The sequence below is a fragment of the Macrotis lagotis genome, chromosome 3, assembly GCF_037893015.1.
Source record: "Macrotis lagotis isolate mMagLag1 chromosome 3, bilby.v1.9.chrom.fasta, whole genome shotgun sequence".
Classification (NCBI taxonomy): Eukaryota; Metazoa; Chordata; class Mammalia; order Peramelemorphia; family Peramelidae; genus Macrotis; species Macrotis lagotis.
In genome coordinates this window covers 141434859-141454899 of record NC_133660.1, presented here as the reverse complement: position 1 = coordinate 141454899, position 20041 = coordinate 141434859, and the positions used below count along the sequence as shown (strand labels likewise).

The window sequence follows — 20041 nt, the reverse complement described above, 5'->3', positions numbered from 1 at the left end:
GAATATTTAGAATGCATACTAATAAGTCGAGTGTTCTTAAAATGATTAAGTAGTTTCTTTTTAAATTTTCTTCTTTAAATTGAGGAAATTAGGTTGCAGAATATATGGATTAGTGAAGTAGACCACCCTTTCTAAAATATCATCTTGTCCCTAACACATAGTGCATGAGCCTAGGGAAATCATTTAACTGTGTCTCAATTTCCTTATTTGTAAAATCAATTGGATAACAAAATAGCAAACTTCTTTAGTATCTTTTCAAGAACACTCTAAAATATGTCTCAAATAGTCAGATGTGGCACAGAAATGAATGCACAAGAAATAGTGACTATACATAATGCAGAATGAATATGGAGGGAGGGAGAGCAGGATATTTCAAAATTTTAAATATAGCCACACTAAATCTAAATAAAATCTCTGAGGTGGAGTTTTCCACTGAACAGATTGACTAATATTACAAATGCTTGACTGAATGTGGAAAACTATGTTCACTTATTCTCTTTTGGTGAAATTGTAAAGTTATTCAATTATTTAAAGAGAATAATTTGGAATTCTACATATATAGGCCTCTAAATCTTTGCATTCTCTTTTACTTTGTATTTAGCTTACTAGATCTTTCTTCCAAAGAGCTCAAGAGAAAGAATAAAGGACCTATATGTACAAACCCATGCATAGCAGCTCGTTTTGTGTTAGCAAAGAATTTGAATTTGAAGGGACAGCAATCAATTAGGGAATGATTAAATCGTTTGTGGGATATGATTGTGATTCTATTACATGATATGCATAATTGATTTCAGGAACTCTTGGGTAGACATAAAAACTGATGCAAAATAAAGTGAGTTAAAATGGGAGAACTCTTCACACTATAAAAGTAAGAATAATCAATTGAGAATAACAAAGGTACAATAAGCAGTACAATGATCAAAGTCAACTGTGAAGAATCCATGAGGAATAACATTATCCCCTACTAGAGAGAGAACTGAGAAACTCTGGTGTCAGATTGAAGCATATTTTTCATTCAGTTTTCTTTTGCCTTATCTATAGTCAGGGAAATAATTTGTAAATACAAATATAAAAATAAAAGAATGTAAAAATATATACATATGTATTATAAAAAATGGAAAATTATTTTAAAATATTTCATATATTTGAAAGGATTAACAAATTTGCATAGTAGATTTGCAGTTTTAAATTTTACTGTTATAAAGCTGTTTTATTTCAAAATTAAAGTGAAGCAATTTAAGAAAATGAAACCACATATATATGTACATCAACAAATATATATATATATATGTATGTATATTACCTATATACATACATGTATTACATAAGACAAGTAAGTGGTGCAATGGATAGTGTGTAGGTCCAGGAGTTAGGAAAGTTCATCTTCTTTAGTTAGTATCTGGCCTCAGATACTTTTGAGCTTTGTGATCATGGTGCCACATTTCTAATATGATCTTGAGAAGGAAATGACAAACTCTTTTAGCACCTTAGGAAAGAAAAGCCCAAATGGGGTTCCAAAGAATTGGACACAAGTGAAATAACTCAACAATAATAATTTAGCAGAAAATTGCGTAAAGCTAGGGGAATCAAGAAAAGTCTCAAGTATGAGTTGACCCATGAATGGAACTTTAAAGCTCCATAGGAATTTTAAGGGTTCACTGTGATGAAGATGGTTGCATGGGCATCAAGCCCCTGCAAATTGTATAGAGAGACAATGAATTTGTTAGTGGGGAATAAGATTGCTTCTTACATTACACTATAAGTGACTTTAAGGAAATAATGCATAATAAATTTAGCAAGGTATAGCAGTCAGTTTTTGACAATCTTTAAATGGTAAATTAATGTTTTGAGGTTTTTTTTGGAGGGGATCTTAGATAATAATTGTAATTTATTGTACAGGGAAATGCCATTAATGACATTACCAAATATATGTTTTACAAATAAAATGTTTAATGTATGAAGGATATCCAGAAGAATATAGAGATTTGGGGTAGCGGGGTCGCATAGTGCATAGTGCACCAGTCCTGGCATCAAGAGGAAATGAGTTCAAATCTGAGCTCAGAAACTTAATGTTTTCCTAGCTGCATGACCTTAGGCGAGTCACTTAAACCTATTGCCTTGCAAAGACCAATAAACTAAAATAAAATAACAAGAAAAAATAATAAAGAGATTTGAATTAGAAAGATCCTTTGGCATCGTATTTCAATAATCCCAGCAAGAGAGGTTTAAATTAAGTTGGTGAGTACAGGAATGAAAAGTATTTCATTGACGCATACAATTCGAACTTGAATTTTATGATAATCATGTATACTCATAAACATGAAATATTATATAGAGATATAGTGAGGTGACAACAGACATACATCTTTTACAACATATTCAAATAATACAAATTTAATATAAAAAATGAAACATGGGTATTAATTTAAGTGACATGAATTACAAGGTGATACGTATCAACATATAACTTTTACAAATTTTGCACTGCAAGCAGATATGTTTAACGTTTTTTTAAAGTAATAAACATACAGTCTCTCAAGTAACATATAAATGAGCAGATCATCAAATTTTGATACTTTCTAATTTCAGGATTGCTTTATGTTTTTACAATTATTCTATATAATGAGTTTTGTGTATATAGGATATATCTAGAAATAATTATTGATTTTTAAATGTGTATTTTAATAATAATAAAAAATAACTATAATACAAATAATAAAAAATATTTTGTCTTTATGGAACTCCTGAAACTTTCTGAAGAGCACTCAAATATCCTTAGCAGGCTATGTGAAAAGATTAGATATACAAAAATACTCTTCCAATAATATTTTGATTTCTTTTGAAAATACTTTTGAAAATATATTTTAAATACTATTGAGTACATTGTTAAGAGTTTCCATAGTCCTCTCAATCTCTTTTAAATTGTTTAGTCCTTGACCACCATCACACACGTGAATAAATGAATGTTTAAAAATTCCAAAGCTAATAGCAAATATATATATATATATATATATATATATATATATATAAAATCAGTCTTTCTAGAGTTGGGAAGTGATTTTTTACATTAAAACTAATATATTGAATGTTCAAATGAATAATTTGAACCTAGGTAGAATTCATTTTTTTCAAATATGCAGAAACTAATTCCCTAAGAATTCCTTGAATTGACTTGAGACATCTCCTTCACCTTCTCCTCCTTCTCCTTCTTCTTCTCCTCCCTCTCCTCCTTCTCCTCTTTCTCCTTCTCCTTCTCCTTCTCTTCTTTCCTTCTCCTCATTCTCCATTTCCTCCTTATCCTTGTCATTCTCCTTCTTCTTCTTCCTCCCCTCTTCCTTCTCCTCCTCCTACTTCTTCTTTTTGGTCTTCTTCTTCTCCTTCTTCTCCTCCTCCTCCTCCTCCTCCTCCTCCTCCTCCTCCTCCTCCTCCTACTACTACTACTACTACTACTACTACTACTACTATACTTCTACTACTTCTTGTTCTTCATTTTTTCCCTCACATCACTTTCAAACTGTTTTCTTTAAGTGCAGCTGAAAACATGTGACCTGTTATTTTTAATGACATTGGAACCATGTGACTACCTCTTATGGAGTATTGATCTAGGTCCCTGTGATGAATACTTTGAGAGACAGGACTGATTCTGATGGGTTACACTTTCGTTTCCTTCAGTCTTTGTTCACTTGTCCACAATGGTCTTTGTCCACATTCCTCTCTTGACACACTTATTTATTTCTCTTTGCTAGACTGAATCTGTTAAATGTTTCTTGGATAGGAATCATGGAGCACACTTAGGTTGTTACAGTCTTTGTAGCCTTTTGCTTTTCTTTTTTGCTATTTTAAATTTTTTTTAGAATTATTTATTTTCATCCATATGCACATATATATTTTAAGTTACAAAATTACCTTCAAACATCCCTTTCCACCCCCATTTCCTCAGTGGTAAAAAGTCAAGTTAATATTGTACATACATATTTTTCTAAATATATTTACATATTAGTAACTTTCTCTAAGAGTAATAAGGAATACAGGAAAGAGATACAGAAGAGATACTTTTTATACAGTATTCATCAGATTCTGAAGGTTGTTTGTGTGTGTGTGTGTGTGTGTGTGTGTGTGTGTGTGTGTGTGTTTTGTTTTCTTTTTCTTACTCTGGTTGGGAATAATATGGTCCAGTCTAATACAATTATCCTAGCTCTGTGGACTGCTGAGAGAACCTGCTTCCATCAAGATTGTTCATCTCACAATGTTATTATTGATTGTACATAAGATTGTACATTGTTCTTTTGGTTCTACTCCCTTTGCTCAGCATCAGATCCTGTAAGTCATTCCATGCTTCTCTAGAGTCCAACCATTCATGGTTTCTTATAAAACAATAGCATTCTATAGTATTCATGCACCATGACTTGTTTAGTCATTCCCCAATTGATAAGTATCCCCTTAAGTTCCAGTTCTTTCCACTAAAAACAGAATGGCAAGGAATATTTTGTAATATGCAGGACTTTTCCCTTTTTTATAATTTCTTCTGGACATAGATCTAGAATGGTAATTTCTGAGTCAAAGTGTACTTATTGTTCTTTGGGCATAATGCCATATTACTCTCCAGGAAGGTTGGATCTGTTGACATGAATTTTTTTTGTTTTGGCAAGTCAGTTGGCTTTAGTGACTTGCCCAAGATCACATAGCTATGTAATTTTTAGTGTCTGAAACTGGATTGGAACTCAGTCCCTACTGACTCCAGGGCTAGTGCTCTATCCATTGCACCACCAAGCTACCCTGTCTGGAGCTTTTGTAACCTAACACTTAAATCTAAGGATTTTAAGTAAACTTTCAGCCTACATATATTCTTAATTTTTAAGTTGCTAGGAAGTATCAATAACAACTTCTTGTTTTGGAGTAGAGGAAATTTGGGAATTGTGATTTGATGAGAGAATCTTTATAATCATAATTTCTCTCTAAAGAGTAAACTTGAATCCAATAATTCTACTTATATTCCTGTTAGGAGCATGGAAGCATATTGTAGGGTGGTATTGTGAGAGGCTTTTGGAAGGATTTGAGATCTTCAGCAATAATTCTCAACTTATTTTGTTGGTCTCTCATTTCTACCTTGGGCTTTTAATTTAATTCTTTTGTCTTGGAATCTTTTGGCCAATTTCACCTGCCTCTTTTGCTTTAGGGTTTGCCTGGAAAAAGTGAGTAGTCCACAGAATTTTAAGACTTGAGGCATCAATCTGATAGCACAGAAGTTTATCTCCTAACTTCAAGTCCAGAGGATTTTCCATTGCACGACATTCTTTACTACAATTAAGATTCAACCACTGTTTATCTGGACAGATTTTATATGGTGGGTGCAGAGAACTGTACTGTCAAGTTCTGATATGTTGCAGTCTAGTTGTTTTATAACTAATTCAGTACTTTACAGGTTGTGAGTCTCTAGAATCAGTCTCTTTTTCTTTGACTTGACAAAGTCCTCCTGATCAAATAGCATACTAGGAAGCCCATGTGAGAATTACAACTACAAGCAGTCCTTGATTTCTTGAATGTCAATACTAAAATAACTATTGCAAGAGGAAAGGAAACTGGAAAAGAACAATTTTAACTCAGTGAACTCAAGTAATTCATCCCTTGTGAAAGATTTATAAATTTAGGTGCACAAGGTCAAAAAAACTCGAATGGAGCAGTGATTTGCCTATTTCTGTAAGATCTTTGATGAATGTAATCCCACAGAACTAAACTATAAAATCCTGGAAAGGCACGTACAATGTGCAATAAATTCGCAGCACTGTATGTCTGACAGGCAAGGCAAAGAATACCTCATATACTCCATAGTCTAATGGGTAACAAATGACATTTGAAACCAGAGTGACAAGAATTAAATTTCAGTGGAAGCAATGGAGTCTCCTAGGTGTAAATGAAAAGAGAATGTTAAAAAGAATGTATACCCAAAATGAATTATGATTTAAGTTATGGTTGAAAGCATTAGTCTTTTCATATTCTGCTGAATAAATATCAGGAAGGGAAAACACATTATTCCTGGATCCTAAAAGACATGAAAGATAAAAGGAAGTTTTGTGGATAATGTGGATAAGTAGAAATCTGTTGACTTTCAAATTATTTACTTAACACAATATAAAACAAATTATTATTTAGGAAAGTTAATATTTTATTAAGATTCTGGTGTTTTATAACATATCACTCATTTATAGAAATGTGTCAATTTGGCAAAAGTATAAATTTTCTGTCCTAACTTCCCTTCAGATATTTTTAGAATCTCTAAAACATAATTGAAATAACTTCTAATTATTAGCTTTAGATTATATATTTAAGTCTTAGATTTCATATTTAAGAAGCTAAATATGAATTTTTGTCCTGACAAAAGACATGTATGCTCCTGTATAAATTTGGATAAGTAATTTAACAACTTTGAACCTCAATTTCCTTATCTTTAAATTGGAGGAACTTGAAAAAATATGTCACCTAATTTCCTCCACCATTTCTAATTTTATGACACATATAGAATCATGCAACACACACACACACACACACACACACACACACACACACACACACACACTTAGATTTCCTGTTATCTATTTCCTGATCATTATGAATCTCGGATTAAAACAAAACCTATGCTATGACAAGATTTTAATAATTGTCATCAAACATATCTTTCACCAAATCACTTATGTTATAGAAAATTACATAATTTATAATATTTATAGAACACTTTAAGTTTTATTGGATTAAAGTTTAAAGTTATGTTTTTTCTACCTCATGTGATCTTGACTTGAGGATGCTATAATTAATCTTTTTATTTGACAAAAATGAGGAAGAAAGTTTATATGCCATTTTTAGGATAACTGAGGTAATAAATCTCTGAGACATGATTTAAACCCATTTATCCTTAATACTAAGTCCATTCTCTATACCATTCCATCTACCTTTTTAATGGTCACACAGTTAGGTAAAAGTAACAGACTAAAAGTGGAAAGTTTCAACTGTTTTGATTTTCCACCACCTAAATCCTAGCATTTTTTTTTTCTCTTAGGGTCTAAGGATTTATTTTTTTTAATTTATCTATCTCTCTATTTAGCTATATCTATCTATCATCTATCTATATGTCTATCTGCCTTCTTTTCTATTTCAAAACATATTTTATATGTTTACATAAAAATATAAACATAAACATTGACAGGATTGAAAATTTATTTTTACTGATACATTACAACTTGGACAATTGGTGAGAAAGGAGACAAGATCAGAATTTTATGTGGGTTTATATTGACCTCATAGCTAGATCAGGGGCTGGTACTCCCATATCAATGCCAGACCATGCCAAGAGGCTGACAGCCTTACTCTGGTTGGGGATAATATGGTCCAGTCTAATACTGAGTCTAATTCTGAGAGGGCAATAGGACCTTCCTTTGCATCAGAAGTAGTAAGGTGATTCCTTTAAACAATGTATTACTGTTGTTACTACTCTTTCTTGGTGACTGCCTTGTTGACCAGGACTTTGACTTTCCCAGTAGTTGTCAGGACAATTTCTATCATTTTCTCTTTTGCTTCCTTTGCTGATTCAGGAAGTGTCTTTGAAGGAGTTTCACCTTGAATTTGGGTCAATATATACACAAAGCATTTGATGATCTTGATAACATTAGTCTTGAATCTAGCTACAAAAGAGTCTTGTACAGCACTGGCTGAGACTAGATTTCCCATCTGATTTCATCCAGTCACTTTTTACAGGCTTCATACAGTAAACGCATATTTCCTCTACAACACATCATCCTTGTATGGTTTATGTTCCAGGTGAAAGTGATCATGGTCTGGTTCTGTGGGTCCAGGACAGAATACTCGAGGACATACACCAAGTGAGTTCCATTTATAGCAAAAAAAAGTACTCTGACCAGTGGGAAAGAAACACTCCCCCTAAGGGAGCATCCTCATGGTCCTTGTTAGAAGTCATCTGGACAGCAGCTTCTGGTTAGAAGTTACCTCCCAGTAATTGATAACTTTCATCAGCATATGTTTACTATAGGGATTTGGGGTAATTTTGTCAGAAGGCAGAGAACACTTTATACCAAGAACCCCCAAAACCCCTCTGCTCCAGGAAATGCTCCATCCTTCCAGTGGGGATCAAAGTCAGGGAAGTATCTTGGGCTCACAGCATCATGGAATGCTGTTTGGGAGAGAAGGGTAGCTTGACTTGTGCTCTTTGTAGTCGCTGCCATGAGAGTATCTTCCTGAAATTATTATTCTGAGATATTTTTCATGAAATTCACCAAATTATCAGTTAACTCTCTCTCTCTCTCTCTCTCTCTCTCTCTCTCATGCACGCACACATGCACGCATGCAGAATTGAGAAACCCTGAGTTAGAGAGAGATAAATATGTATGATGTCTCATTTAAAAGGATGGAAAACAGAAAAAAAAAGAAGGAACAAACCAATGAAAGGTTAAAAATACAGTTTTAGTTAGAAAAAAGGAGAAATTTGAGAGATTTGGTAATGGTAAAAGCATTAAATAATTATCAACATTTTGGTGACATAAATTGCATAAGAAAGGAGAAGGAAGCCATATTTAAGAGAGGACTGGTCCCAGTGATCAAGTTCAAAAGAAAGAAGCAGATATCATAGGGGTTAGGTTCATTTTTTCCTTCTCTCCTTTTGAGTTTCTATCTCATAAACACAATAGCATATGGGATTCCATCAGTGTTACCACTCTTCACTTAATTTTGAATTAATGAGCCAGCATTTTGAGTTGTTCATATGTCTGGTTGTGGTCTGCCTGACAGTTGCCATTTGTAGCAGTTGACATCTGATGCTTTATGTGCCAGCTGCCACCAGTTCCTTAGCAGCTCACTGTCATTACATTTCTCTTTCATACCAGATGGAAGTAAAAGATCAACTGTCCTTGTAAGTTATCTAAAAAATAAATATACTTAATACTAATTTGAATCTTCTAGAATAGCATGAAATGAAATTCAGAGAAATGGAAGTTTGCATAAGAGGCACTGCCCCTCAAAATCAAACAAGCAAATAAATACCATTTCATTTCATTTACTTTTTTTTCCTTCTTTCTTACTGACCAAACTTGATCTTTCATAAACTCAATATTCCATCTTTTCTTCCTCACATATTTTTGCTCAATCTGTCTCTCATACAAATCTCAGTTGTACGCTAGCTCTTACACTTCCATTACATAATCTCATTACATGTTATTGCTCTTCCCCTCCTCAAGTTATTGAGTCTGTATAGGTGTGTGTGTGTGGGGGGGGAGTAAATATGTATCATATGTATTTATGTATATGGGTATGTACTTATGTATATGAATACAGACATGTCTCAAGTTCTTAAATGAAATAATCCTTTTTGAAGCAGGAACTTTTGATTTTCATATTTGATTTCCTAGTATTTAAGACAAGAATAGGAACATGGAGTCAGTGATTTTTAAGTTTGCTAAAAGAATCAAATTAATTTTCAAAATAAAGAACTATAGACTATTAACTGTAGAATGTGTTTTTGCTGAATCCACTAAAAAAAGGATCTCTTAAATTCTCTTTAGTAAAATTCAGTTCCATATTATATTATGACATGGTTAAGTCAAACAAGTTAGAGGCTATTTAGAACTTAAAAGTAGCATTATTTTACTGGCAAGATAGAAAAGTTCTTTGGCTACATTTATTAGAAAATTTGCTTCAAATTTATTCATGTCAAGATTGGCAATAAATATGTTTTTTTTTTGCATTGATAAGGCAAAGTCATTCTTCACAGTTCTTACATTTTCATTTCCAGACCTGTTTAAGTTTATATATATACATATGTATTTACATACATATGTATATATAAATTTATGTATATATGTATGAAACATATGTTTATGTAAACTATGTCTAGTAGTAAATGATGCATGTTATAACAAGTAGCAATATCACTATTTTCTTTTTATACAAATGAGAATTTTAGTGCATGAAAAATCCAGTCATCTTAGAAGTTTCAAGTATTCAAGTTGGCACTTGAATTATAACTTCTAATTAAAGAGTGATTGAAATATACCATTTATGAAAAATGGCAACTACATATAGTCTGCCTAAGAATCCAAAGACCTTGGTTCTTCTCTGGAATCCACTAATCGTTAAAATTATTACTTAAGTACGTCAGAAACTTTTGGACTTCATTCCTTCATTTATCATTTGATTTCTTTTTTTTAGGTTTTTGCAAGGCAAATGGAGTTAAGTGGCTTGCCCAAGCCCACACAGGTAGGTAATTATTAAGTGTCTGAGGCCACATTTGAACTCAGGTACTCCTGACTTCAGGGCCGGTGCTCTATCCACTGTGCCACCTAGCTGCCCCCACTTGAATTTTTTTTAAAAAAGAAAATGGGAAAAGTGATAATGACTTTTGAGCTTACGTCAAAGAAATTATGGCACAGCTAAATGAAATGATGTATGTTGGGATTTAAACACTAAAGTTCTCCCTATTCTTTTTTTCCAAGACAAATGTGGTTAAGTGGCTTGCCCAATGCCACACAGATAGTTAATTATTAAGTGTCTGATGTCACATTTGAACTCAGGTACTCCTGACTCTAGGACCAGTGCTCTATCCACTCCACCACCTAGCTTCCCTTCCCTATTTTTTATAAATATGAGGTGGAAATTTTTGGAAAACAAATTTATGGATTATGCTTCTCATTCTTTCAACTTATTAATGTTGTACTTAATCTATACATTTTGAATAAATATATGCTACTGGATAAGCACTGTGCATTGATTCATTATTGGAAATTTTATGTTATACTGTATGGTAAACTCTGCATTAAACTCTGGGTATACAAATATAACAAATGAAAAGTTACTAAATTGGGCAGAAGAACTAAAATAGTGGAATAAAAGCAGGGATTTGTCTGAACTCTTTTTAATTCTCCTCCTAACAGTGTTAAAATAATACCTTAAAATTAGGTGAAATGATTTAGAATGTTGGCAAGAAAGATTTGTCTCACTGAAGTCAATGTGGGAAATCAACAGCAAAACATGGGTGAACTGTATAAGCAGTATCAGTAGCTCACTCCAGAGAATTTGGCAGAGGCTAGAAAACTTACAAAAAGGAAATCTTAGGAGACTCTTTGCTGGCACTGAATGCAACTGTCTTTTACATTGTTCATTTAAGTCTCTTTGGATGGAAATGATAAAACAAAAACAAATCCTTAACCCCTGAATTTAACTATGGTGACAGGGAAGATCAAAACAAAAGCTCAGAAAAATATAATGAAATCAAAGAAGCTTCATGCAAAGCCTCAAAAAAGGTGAATTAATCTAAGACCTTGGAAGAACAAAAAGAATTTTAAAAATAAAATAAATGATTTAGATGGAAAAAATGAGCAAAAATGAAAATGATGTAAGAAAGAAACAATAGGGAGAGTCCCAAAATATTAAGGAAAATATTTTAAAGGTAAAAGAATTTGCTTAAAAGATAAGAGAGACTCAAATATCCAATGAAGAGAAGAATTCCTTAAATACAATATTAGAATTACAAAAGTGCAATGAAAGAAAACCATTAAATATCAAGGGAAAAAAATTTTAAAAAAAGAAGAAAATGCCAATGATCTCATTGGAAGATGACCTGAAAATGATAAAAGAAAGATAATTTAAAAATCATTAGACTGCCTGTAAATCATAGTCAAAAAGGAGACTAAACATCATATTTCAAGTTATTAACAAGGAATGTTGTCCCAATCTCCTAAAATCTAGAAATAAAATAGAAATTGAAAACATTCATTAAAAACCTCTTGAGATGTGACCACGCAATTTCCCGTGCCCCTTCCCGCGCTGGCACCGTGGGAACGGCTTTGCAGCAGGCGCTCCCCCCGGCCCCCCAGACCTGCCTGCACCCTCCCAGGACCCGCCGGGAATGCCCGCTCCCCCAGAAGCGTTCCGTAGCAGACCCCCAGCTCGGCCCGCGCCCGGCCCAGGATGGCTCTAGATTGGATTGGCTTTGGTTATGCAGCATTGGTCGCTTCTGGTGGAATAATTGTCTATGCAAAAGCAGGAAGTGTTCCATCCCCGGCTGCTGGTCTTCTTTTTGGTGGTTTGGCAAGCCTGAGTGCTTATCAGATATCTCAGGATCCCAAGAACATTTGGGTTTCCCTAGCTGCATCGGGAACTTGGTCTGGCATCATGGGAATGAGATTCTACAACTCTGGAAAATTCATGCCAGCAGGCTTAATTTCCGGTGCCAGTCTCCTGATGGTTGGAAGACTTGGACTAAAGATGCTGGATAAGCCCCAGCAAGCGTAGCTATAAATCTGAGTTGAATTTTGAAAATTCCCCACACTTGAGAATATTATGGAAAATGAGCAGAGGACCTGATCATTTGTACATATTCTGGTACTTTTGGAGATGCTACTTTTTTTTAAAACCAAAGAAGCACTGAACTTTGTGTCCCATCAATTACTGAATCCCTTTATAGGCATCATTCTTCTCTCATAATGGGTTGCCATTTGGCACACTCTTCGTGATGTCTCCAGAACTGAAATATTTTGAACTGGTTGCAGGGACTGGCTCTATCTCAGAGCCATGTGTGAAAGTAAGATAAGGAAGAATTTGTATTTCCATCACATGTGATTATCTCCAATTACATTTGCTTATCTTAGGGTATTAATTAAATATTTTATGAAATCATGTTATTCTGGTACCTCCAAAAAAAAAAAAAAACCTCTTGAATGAGCTCCTAAAATGAAATCACTTAGAACTATTTTGAACAAATTTCAGACCTTCCAAGTTGAGGAGAAAAAATTACAAGTATGAGAAAGAATACAATTATTCTGGAGTCACTATCAGCATGACATAAGATTTATTAACTTAAATAGTAAAGGATCATAGAACTTGGGTTATGGTATTCTACAGTGCAAAAAAATAAGTAGAATTACAACCAAGAATCACCCACACAGAATGAATTTTCCCTCCTTTTCCACTTTTTTTTTGGTCTAGAGAAGTAGTGGCTACAAATGTTCTTGAACGTGTGAATCTTTCCTTTTTTTTTTTTTGATCTCCTTGGGATATAGATCTTATATTAGTATTCATAGGTTATGGAAAGCATTGTTACCCTTTGGACATATTTACAAATTGCTCCCCAGAATGGCTTGATGAGTTCAAAACTTCAGAACACTATATTACTTGCCCATACTATTTCCACACTTTCTCTAAATCAATAATATTCATTTTTCTCATTTTAGCCAATCTGATAAATGTGAGTACCTCAGAATAGCCTTAATTTATATTTCTCTAATCAGTAATTATTTGGAGCATTTTATATGACTATTGATAACTAGAATTTCTTCATCTGATAACTATTTTTTCATATCCTTTGACCATTTATGAGTTGGGGTAATAACTTGTATTCTTATAAATTCAACTCAGTTTACTATAAAGTATAAAAATGAGTTCTTTATCAGAAACTGTGAAAATTTTTGCCTATATTATGTTATGCCATATACCAACTTAAGATCAAAATAAATTTAAACAGAAAGGGTGACACCATTAACAAAGTACAGGACCATGGAATTTCAATCTTTCTATGGGATACATTCCATCTGTATGATGTAGACTAGTCAATATGCACTTACATTTAGCTTGTTATGCTGTAGTTTTGTTAGTTTGTTTTTGCTTTCTTGCTTCGTGCTGTCACCTGTCAATTTGATGATGTTGGTTCTAAGAAGTTTAAAGTACCATGGCTTTTTGTAACATTTACTAAACATAACTAAGATAAAAAATTGACTATTTTATTTGAGTATTGAATTTGTTTAAAATTCTAGCTAAAATCCTTGAAGAAGGCCCTAAGATAACTTAAGGTGGGATGGCCCAGAATTAATAGATCAAGAAATATTTTATCCATCGGATCTATGGAAAGGTAACAAATTCATGATCAAACAAGAAATAGAGTACATTATAAAGTGTAAAATAGATGATTTTGACTACATTCAATTAAAAAGGGTTTGCATTACCAAAACCATTGCTGGCAAGATTAGAAGGAAAACTGAAAACTAGGAAACAATTTTCACAGTTAAGAGTTCTTATAAGGGTCTAATTTCTAAAATTAAAAGTAGCAGAGGCAACATTGCAGTTTATACACAAGAATACCATAATCATATAACATATCAGATTAACTGAAGTAAGTTTGTCTGTGAAGAAAAGATAAGGATTTTTTTTTTCATTTTGGCAGATAGGTGGGAAAGTATAGGAAGCAGAGTACCATCAATTGTGTCAAATATGGGAATTTTTTTTCAGCTACCAGTATCTCATTTGATGCTCACAATAGTTTTGGATGCACTTGCTATCAACCCTATTTTATAGATGAAGCAACTGAAGGAAAATGGTTAAGAAATTTACTCAAGGTCTTGCAGTTCAGATATGAACTGAAATGTAATTCATTAGGATAAATTAGCAATGTGATCTAAATACTTTGCTTTCTTCCCTATTTCTTATAGATTAGAAGAGATAAAATGGTTATAAAATCTTAGCATTATTCAAAACCTATTTGCTCTACTAGATTGATGTCAACATCATTCCTTTTGGAGAATAAACTGGCATCTGTATCATATTATACTGCCTTTTGTCTATTAATAATTAATGTTAAAATGTCATTTGAAAATTAATCATCAATGTCAGTTTCAAAAACGAAGAAAAGTAAAACAGAAACAGATGACAGTACATTTTTACACGCTGGACAAATTGGAGAATACTGTTTCTTTATTCAGACACATCCTTTAACTGCCTAAGGCAATTTTGGTGTCCTAAATTTGTGAAATGAAGTATGCTTTGAAAACATTTTCCTTCTTCAAGCTTTAGGAATCTTTATAATTTAAATGATAAAAATTATAAAGTCAATTTAATAAAAATCCAGAAATCATTACTGACATTTTTAACAATTTGAAAATACATTTCTTATATCACTGGACTCCTTGAACAGAGGAGCTCTATTATACTTAGGATGAAATTAAGACTGAGAAATTTTAAGTGAACTACAGAGTGTTATACAATCAACAAATATTGGGGTGGTGTGTCAGTCTCAGAATTCATGGGCAGAACTGGAATCCAAGGTTTACTGGTTGTAAGAGTACATAATTTCATTATGGTGGGATATCTTTTTACTTTAGTGAAGATCAGATTGGAAAAGAATAAATGGGTAACCCATTGTCACAGAAACTCATGTTGCATCCTATTGAGAATGTATTTACTACTTGTATTTAAGTTCAAGACACGATCTCTCTCTCTCTCTCTCTCTCTCTCTCTCTCTCTCTCTCTCTGGCTTTCTAAGTATATATATATATATATATATATATATATATATATATATATATATACACACATATATATGTATATTTATATATTCCTTTTGTTCAGTTGTTCTTTGAAGGTTGAGTTGTAGTTCTGTTTCTCAAAGTCCCATCAGTAACTTTAATTTAACATATTTTGACTATCACTAACTACTATTATGACTATGAATACCAGTACTAGTACTAATATTATTACTTCTATGGTATAGGACTTAGAAGCTATTATCTTTATTTTACAGTTAAGGTGACTGAAAGACATGATTGACTTCTCTGTTTTCCTGAACTTCACCTAACTCTTAAATGTCTGATGCTGCATTTGAATTTAGCTTTGCCTAACTCCAAGTCCAACATTCAATTAAATTTGTTATATAGATGACTATTCAAGGGGAAAAAATCAACTTTTTATATTTCTATGAATTATGGACACATTTAGAGAAAAATAATAAATCTATTTACTTCTGTCATTCTATCTTGTAGTTGAATGATGATGCCCAAATTGAATTGCTTCTGAGAATTCATAATAGCAAAAATTCCAATAATCTCTTTTTTTATTTTTTTAGGTTTTTGTAAGGCAAATGGGGTTAAGTGGCTTGTCCAAGGCCACACAGCTAGGTAATTATTAAGTGTTAGAGACTGGATTTGAACCTAGGAACTCCTGACTCCAGGGTCAGTGCTTTATCCACTGTGCCACCTAGCCACCCCAGATACTTTTTATTTATTTATTTATTTAGGTCCAATAATCTCATAAACAATTTACAGTGTTTCACCCAGAAATTGTGTATAAAAGGTTGGTAAAATGTTAGTGCCCTCCTTTTTCATAAAGGAGAAAAATGAATCAGTTCCTAGATCAAATATCCTGTTTAGGATTTTGCAAATGCACTGTATTACCCCATGTGTAAGTCACACCATTTTTTTTAAATTTGGTGTTTATAAACTGAGAGTGTCTTATACTGTGGTTATCGATTATTTTTTAAATTGCATTTCACATTTATTCATGCTTGTCTTTACACTCATTGTTTCACATTTGTTACCCATATATTGTTACATTTTGCCACATTCTGCCCAGAAATGGGTCAGCAAAGATTTTCATACAATGCTGAATTCAAGTTCAAAGTGATCCAGCTTGCAAAAGTGAGTAGAAATCATACTACTGAAGTCAGTTTGGTCCTCCAACTGAGAGAATAATGCAATAATCCAACCTGACTGAAAACACCAAGAGGGGTAAATTAACTAAATGACCTGATTTGGAGAGGTAACTAAGAGATGGGTTGAAGCACAAACAGCAATTGGAATTCCTGTGTCCATAAAGATAGGTTAGCATAAGGCCATAAGAACTGCTGATGCACCAGACTTTCCCAGGGAAAGCTTGTAGTCAGCCACAGACTAGGGCACAGGCGTGACAGCAGGCAGAGACTATGCTAAGACAGGGGTTCAGTGTCCAACACAGATGAGCATGAGCTAATGGATGTGAGTTTTGGACAGTGATGAGGAGTTATATGAATTTTATGATGAAGAAAACTTGAGTTCAATAATTTTATGTAACATATTTTTTTTAAATCTTGGGCCTCAAAATTGGGGAAATACAGTATCTGTTATTTGAATCTTGAGTTGTAGTTCTCTTTCTCAAAGTCCCATCAATGGCCTTAATAAACATACTATCAAACACTCATCTTACAAACTGTAAGTACAAACTGCTATCTAAACCATAAGCATAAGAATTTTTAGTTATTACTGTATATATACACAAAACAATGCTAGGACAATTTTTAATATTGGCTAAAATTTGTATAGTGTTATAAAGCTTTCAAATCACTTTCATATTATATTTCATCAATCTATAACCATACTTAGGGTGGTACCATTATTATCTCCATTTAAAAAAAAAGAAGCAGAGAGATTTGCTCAGTGTCACACAACAATAAATAATTGAGACTGAATTTGAACTCATCTTCCAAATCTAACAATCTATCAAGTTTATAACTTACTATCTTAGATTATTAATTATCTATTAGGAATTTCTAAAGTAAAATTAATAAGCTTTATATCATTACTTAATTATACAATAAATTCAGAAAGAATTTATATTCTTAATAAATACAGAGAACTATAAGTGAAGAAATGGTGTGATGGGAGTGGAATGAAAAGTTATTAAGCACCCATTTTGCCCACACTAAAACCCTGGATGTAAAAAGCTATTATAACCCCCTTTCACAGTTGAGGAAACTAAGGAAAGCAGGGTTAGGAGAATTATTCAGGATCACACACCTTTTTTTCTCCACTCCCTCTCACTCATTTATTCAATATTTAAAAAAACACACAAACTTTAGTCACATCCCATTTATCCCCTCTCCCCTTTTCCCCCCAAAAAGCTCCCCACAAAATGTAAAAAATTTCTTCCCACTTGGGGACTAGTTTCCCAACTACCCCTTAACCTCTAATATTAAAGAAATAGCAGAATAAGGGATATGTGCATGATCCCTCAAAAAAATGGAGTTTACCCATATCTCTCCCTCCAAAAAAGAAGCAGAGACTGGGGGATCAGGGAAGAGCAGAATCTTCTGTACAAAAAAGGGAACTAGGTAGAGGGAATAGTCCCTCCCCTAAATACGTGCCTTATTCATGCCAAATGCTGGATTAGACAAAGAGAAGACACATTCCACTACATTCTCAGCTTAAAGTAAGTTCAAGTCAAAGTTGTTAGGGGTGACTGAGGTAGAAGGGATGATGAGGAGATTGCCTAGAAAAGCTGGGTGCTGGAGAAGGTAAGAGGTTGCTTGAAACATTGCCAGCAGGAGGAGGGGGCTGCTTTCGAAGCGAAGTGAGCACTGTGGAGCTCTTGATGTGGATGAATCTGGTGTCCATGACCTCATATTTGATCTGCACCATCACCTCATATCCCTGTACTGCCCCATCCTGATAGGATCTCATTGGAAGTCATGGCTGGCATCACCAAAGACATTTTTGGGCGCAAAGTCTTGTGGCTGATTGCTAGGAGCAACAAGTGATCCGTTCAGAAGGAGACAGCATACAATATGCCTTCCCAGCAGTCAATGTCATCTGGTAATTCTAGCTGTAGACATCTGGGATGGTGATACAGCTACAACTGACTCACAGTTTTTTTCAGGAGGGCCAGAGGGCCGAGGAGGGACTGACCAGACTCAAGGTGGTTTCTTCCATTGGTGAGACTTCTGTTTTTCTCTAACCTTCCCAGACCGAGGACTCTTTTTTCTTCCACACTGGTGTCACTGGACCCAGCCATTAAGTTCATCTGCAAGCCAGAGAGAGACTCAGTTTGGTTGAAGTGATGACAATCAGAGGAAATGAAGAACTAGTCTAAGTCTCTCAGCAACAGCTCTTTGGGTCCTTTGGGAAAAGTTGTGGTTTTTGGAAATGTGGTTGGACTGTGATTTCTTATGGTCAAGTGGTGTTCTCTGGGTGTCCTCCACAGGAACTACTCCTTGCTCTGAGAATTCCAGGAGGTGCCTCTGGAGCCAAGACTCTTCCTTGCCCACATGAGGTAAGGCTGGGACTGGAAATGATTCATTGATGTTGACAGGTCCAAAGTTGAAGGCAATGAAGAGGAGGAAGACCATGACACAGATGATCTTCCCGTTTCCATATCCAAACTTTAATTCACTGTTCTCTGCCAACAACCCCTCCAGCCTTCTTTGGAGAGGTGCATTCTCAAGGCAGAATTGCTGGTTGTTTTCGAGTACCACTTGGAGCCAGGTGTCCAGTCCTTGGAGATATTCTTTCTTCTTTGGCCCAGAATGACAGGTTGACTCACAGTTCTTGATCATTCATTGCTGATGCTTCAGCAGCTTTGCATCCATGTCTGGAGGGCATGGAGTCCCAGGCATAGGAGCTGGAACAATGTTTTTCCTCTTCAAGGGATGGGTGGAATGAACTTACCCCTCCCCCCATGGGTGGCTGTACTTGAACAGGACCCTGTAAAAGGACTAGGGAAGACCCAGACAGAACAAGTAGGGGCTGACCTAGCAGCTTCAATAGGACTGTGGGTCTGGGAGGTGAATTTCGGCTAAGCAGTGGGATATTTGTCACCATAAAAGGTTTTGGTTGCAGTGGTGGCTTCCAGTGGAGTGGGGGGTCTTTCCTGTGGAACCATCAAGGGATGGACCCACATTAATCTGAACTGGTCCAAATGGGGAAATCTGGAGATCTCCTAGAAGGTAAAGTTGAGGGGCTGGTGATTCTGTTTTGACTCCTAGCAACTCCTCTTCTACAAGGAGCTTACTGGGGGATTCTGTGGAGACCAATGAGGTCTCTGAGATAAGAGAGGAAAAAGAGAGATAGGTTCTTTCATGGTCTGTATATCTGAGGGATCATTTGGGGTGAGGCCCACACTAGTCTGGACAGCTCCAAATGGAGGTTTCAAAACATTCCCCAGGAGGCACTGTGGAGGGCTAGGAGATTTTATCTTCACACCAAGTACTTGGTGTAAAGGATCACACATCTTGCTGTTTTACTTTGATTATTTGCCCTCTGACATTCACAATGGGTCAGCCTAGTCCAACACCCTTATAGAATCTTAGCATTTAAACTCATTTAGAAGCAGTTACCTAAGGGATATAATTCAAGCATTATTCCTGTGCCTACTACATATTGGAAAAATAGAAAAAATGAAAAGAGCATTTCTTTTTTCTGTCAATATTCTTCTAGGGAAAAATATTTCATGGGGTGTTGAAATCACA

At 34.4% G+C, this 20041-nt stretch overlaps 2 pseudogenes; both read right to left on the bottom strand.

The window, feature by feature from the left end:
- Nucleotides 1-7479: 7479 nt before the first annotated feature.
- Nucleotides 7480-8122, bottom strand: LOC141519219 (PRELI domain-containing protein 1, mitochondrial pseudogene; annotated as a pseudogene).
- A 9904-nt stretch (nucleotides 8123-18026) lies between these two features.
- LOC141519218 (cyclic AMP-dependent transcription factor ATF-6 beta pseudogene) lies at nucleotides 18027-19803 on the bottom strand (annotated as a pseudogene).
- Between the last annotated feature and the right edge of the window lie 238 nt (nucleotides 19804-20041).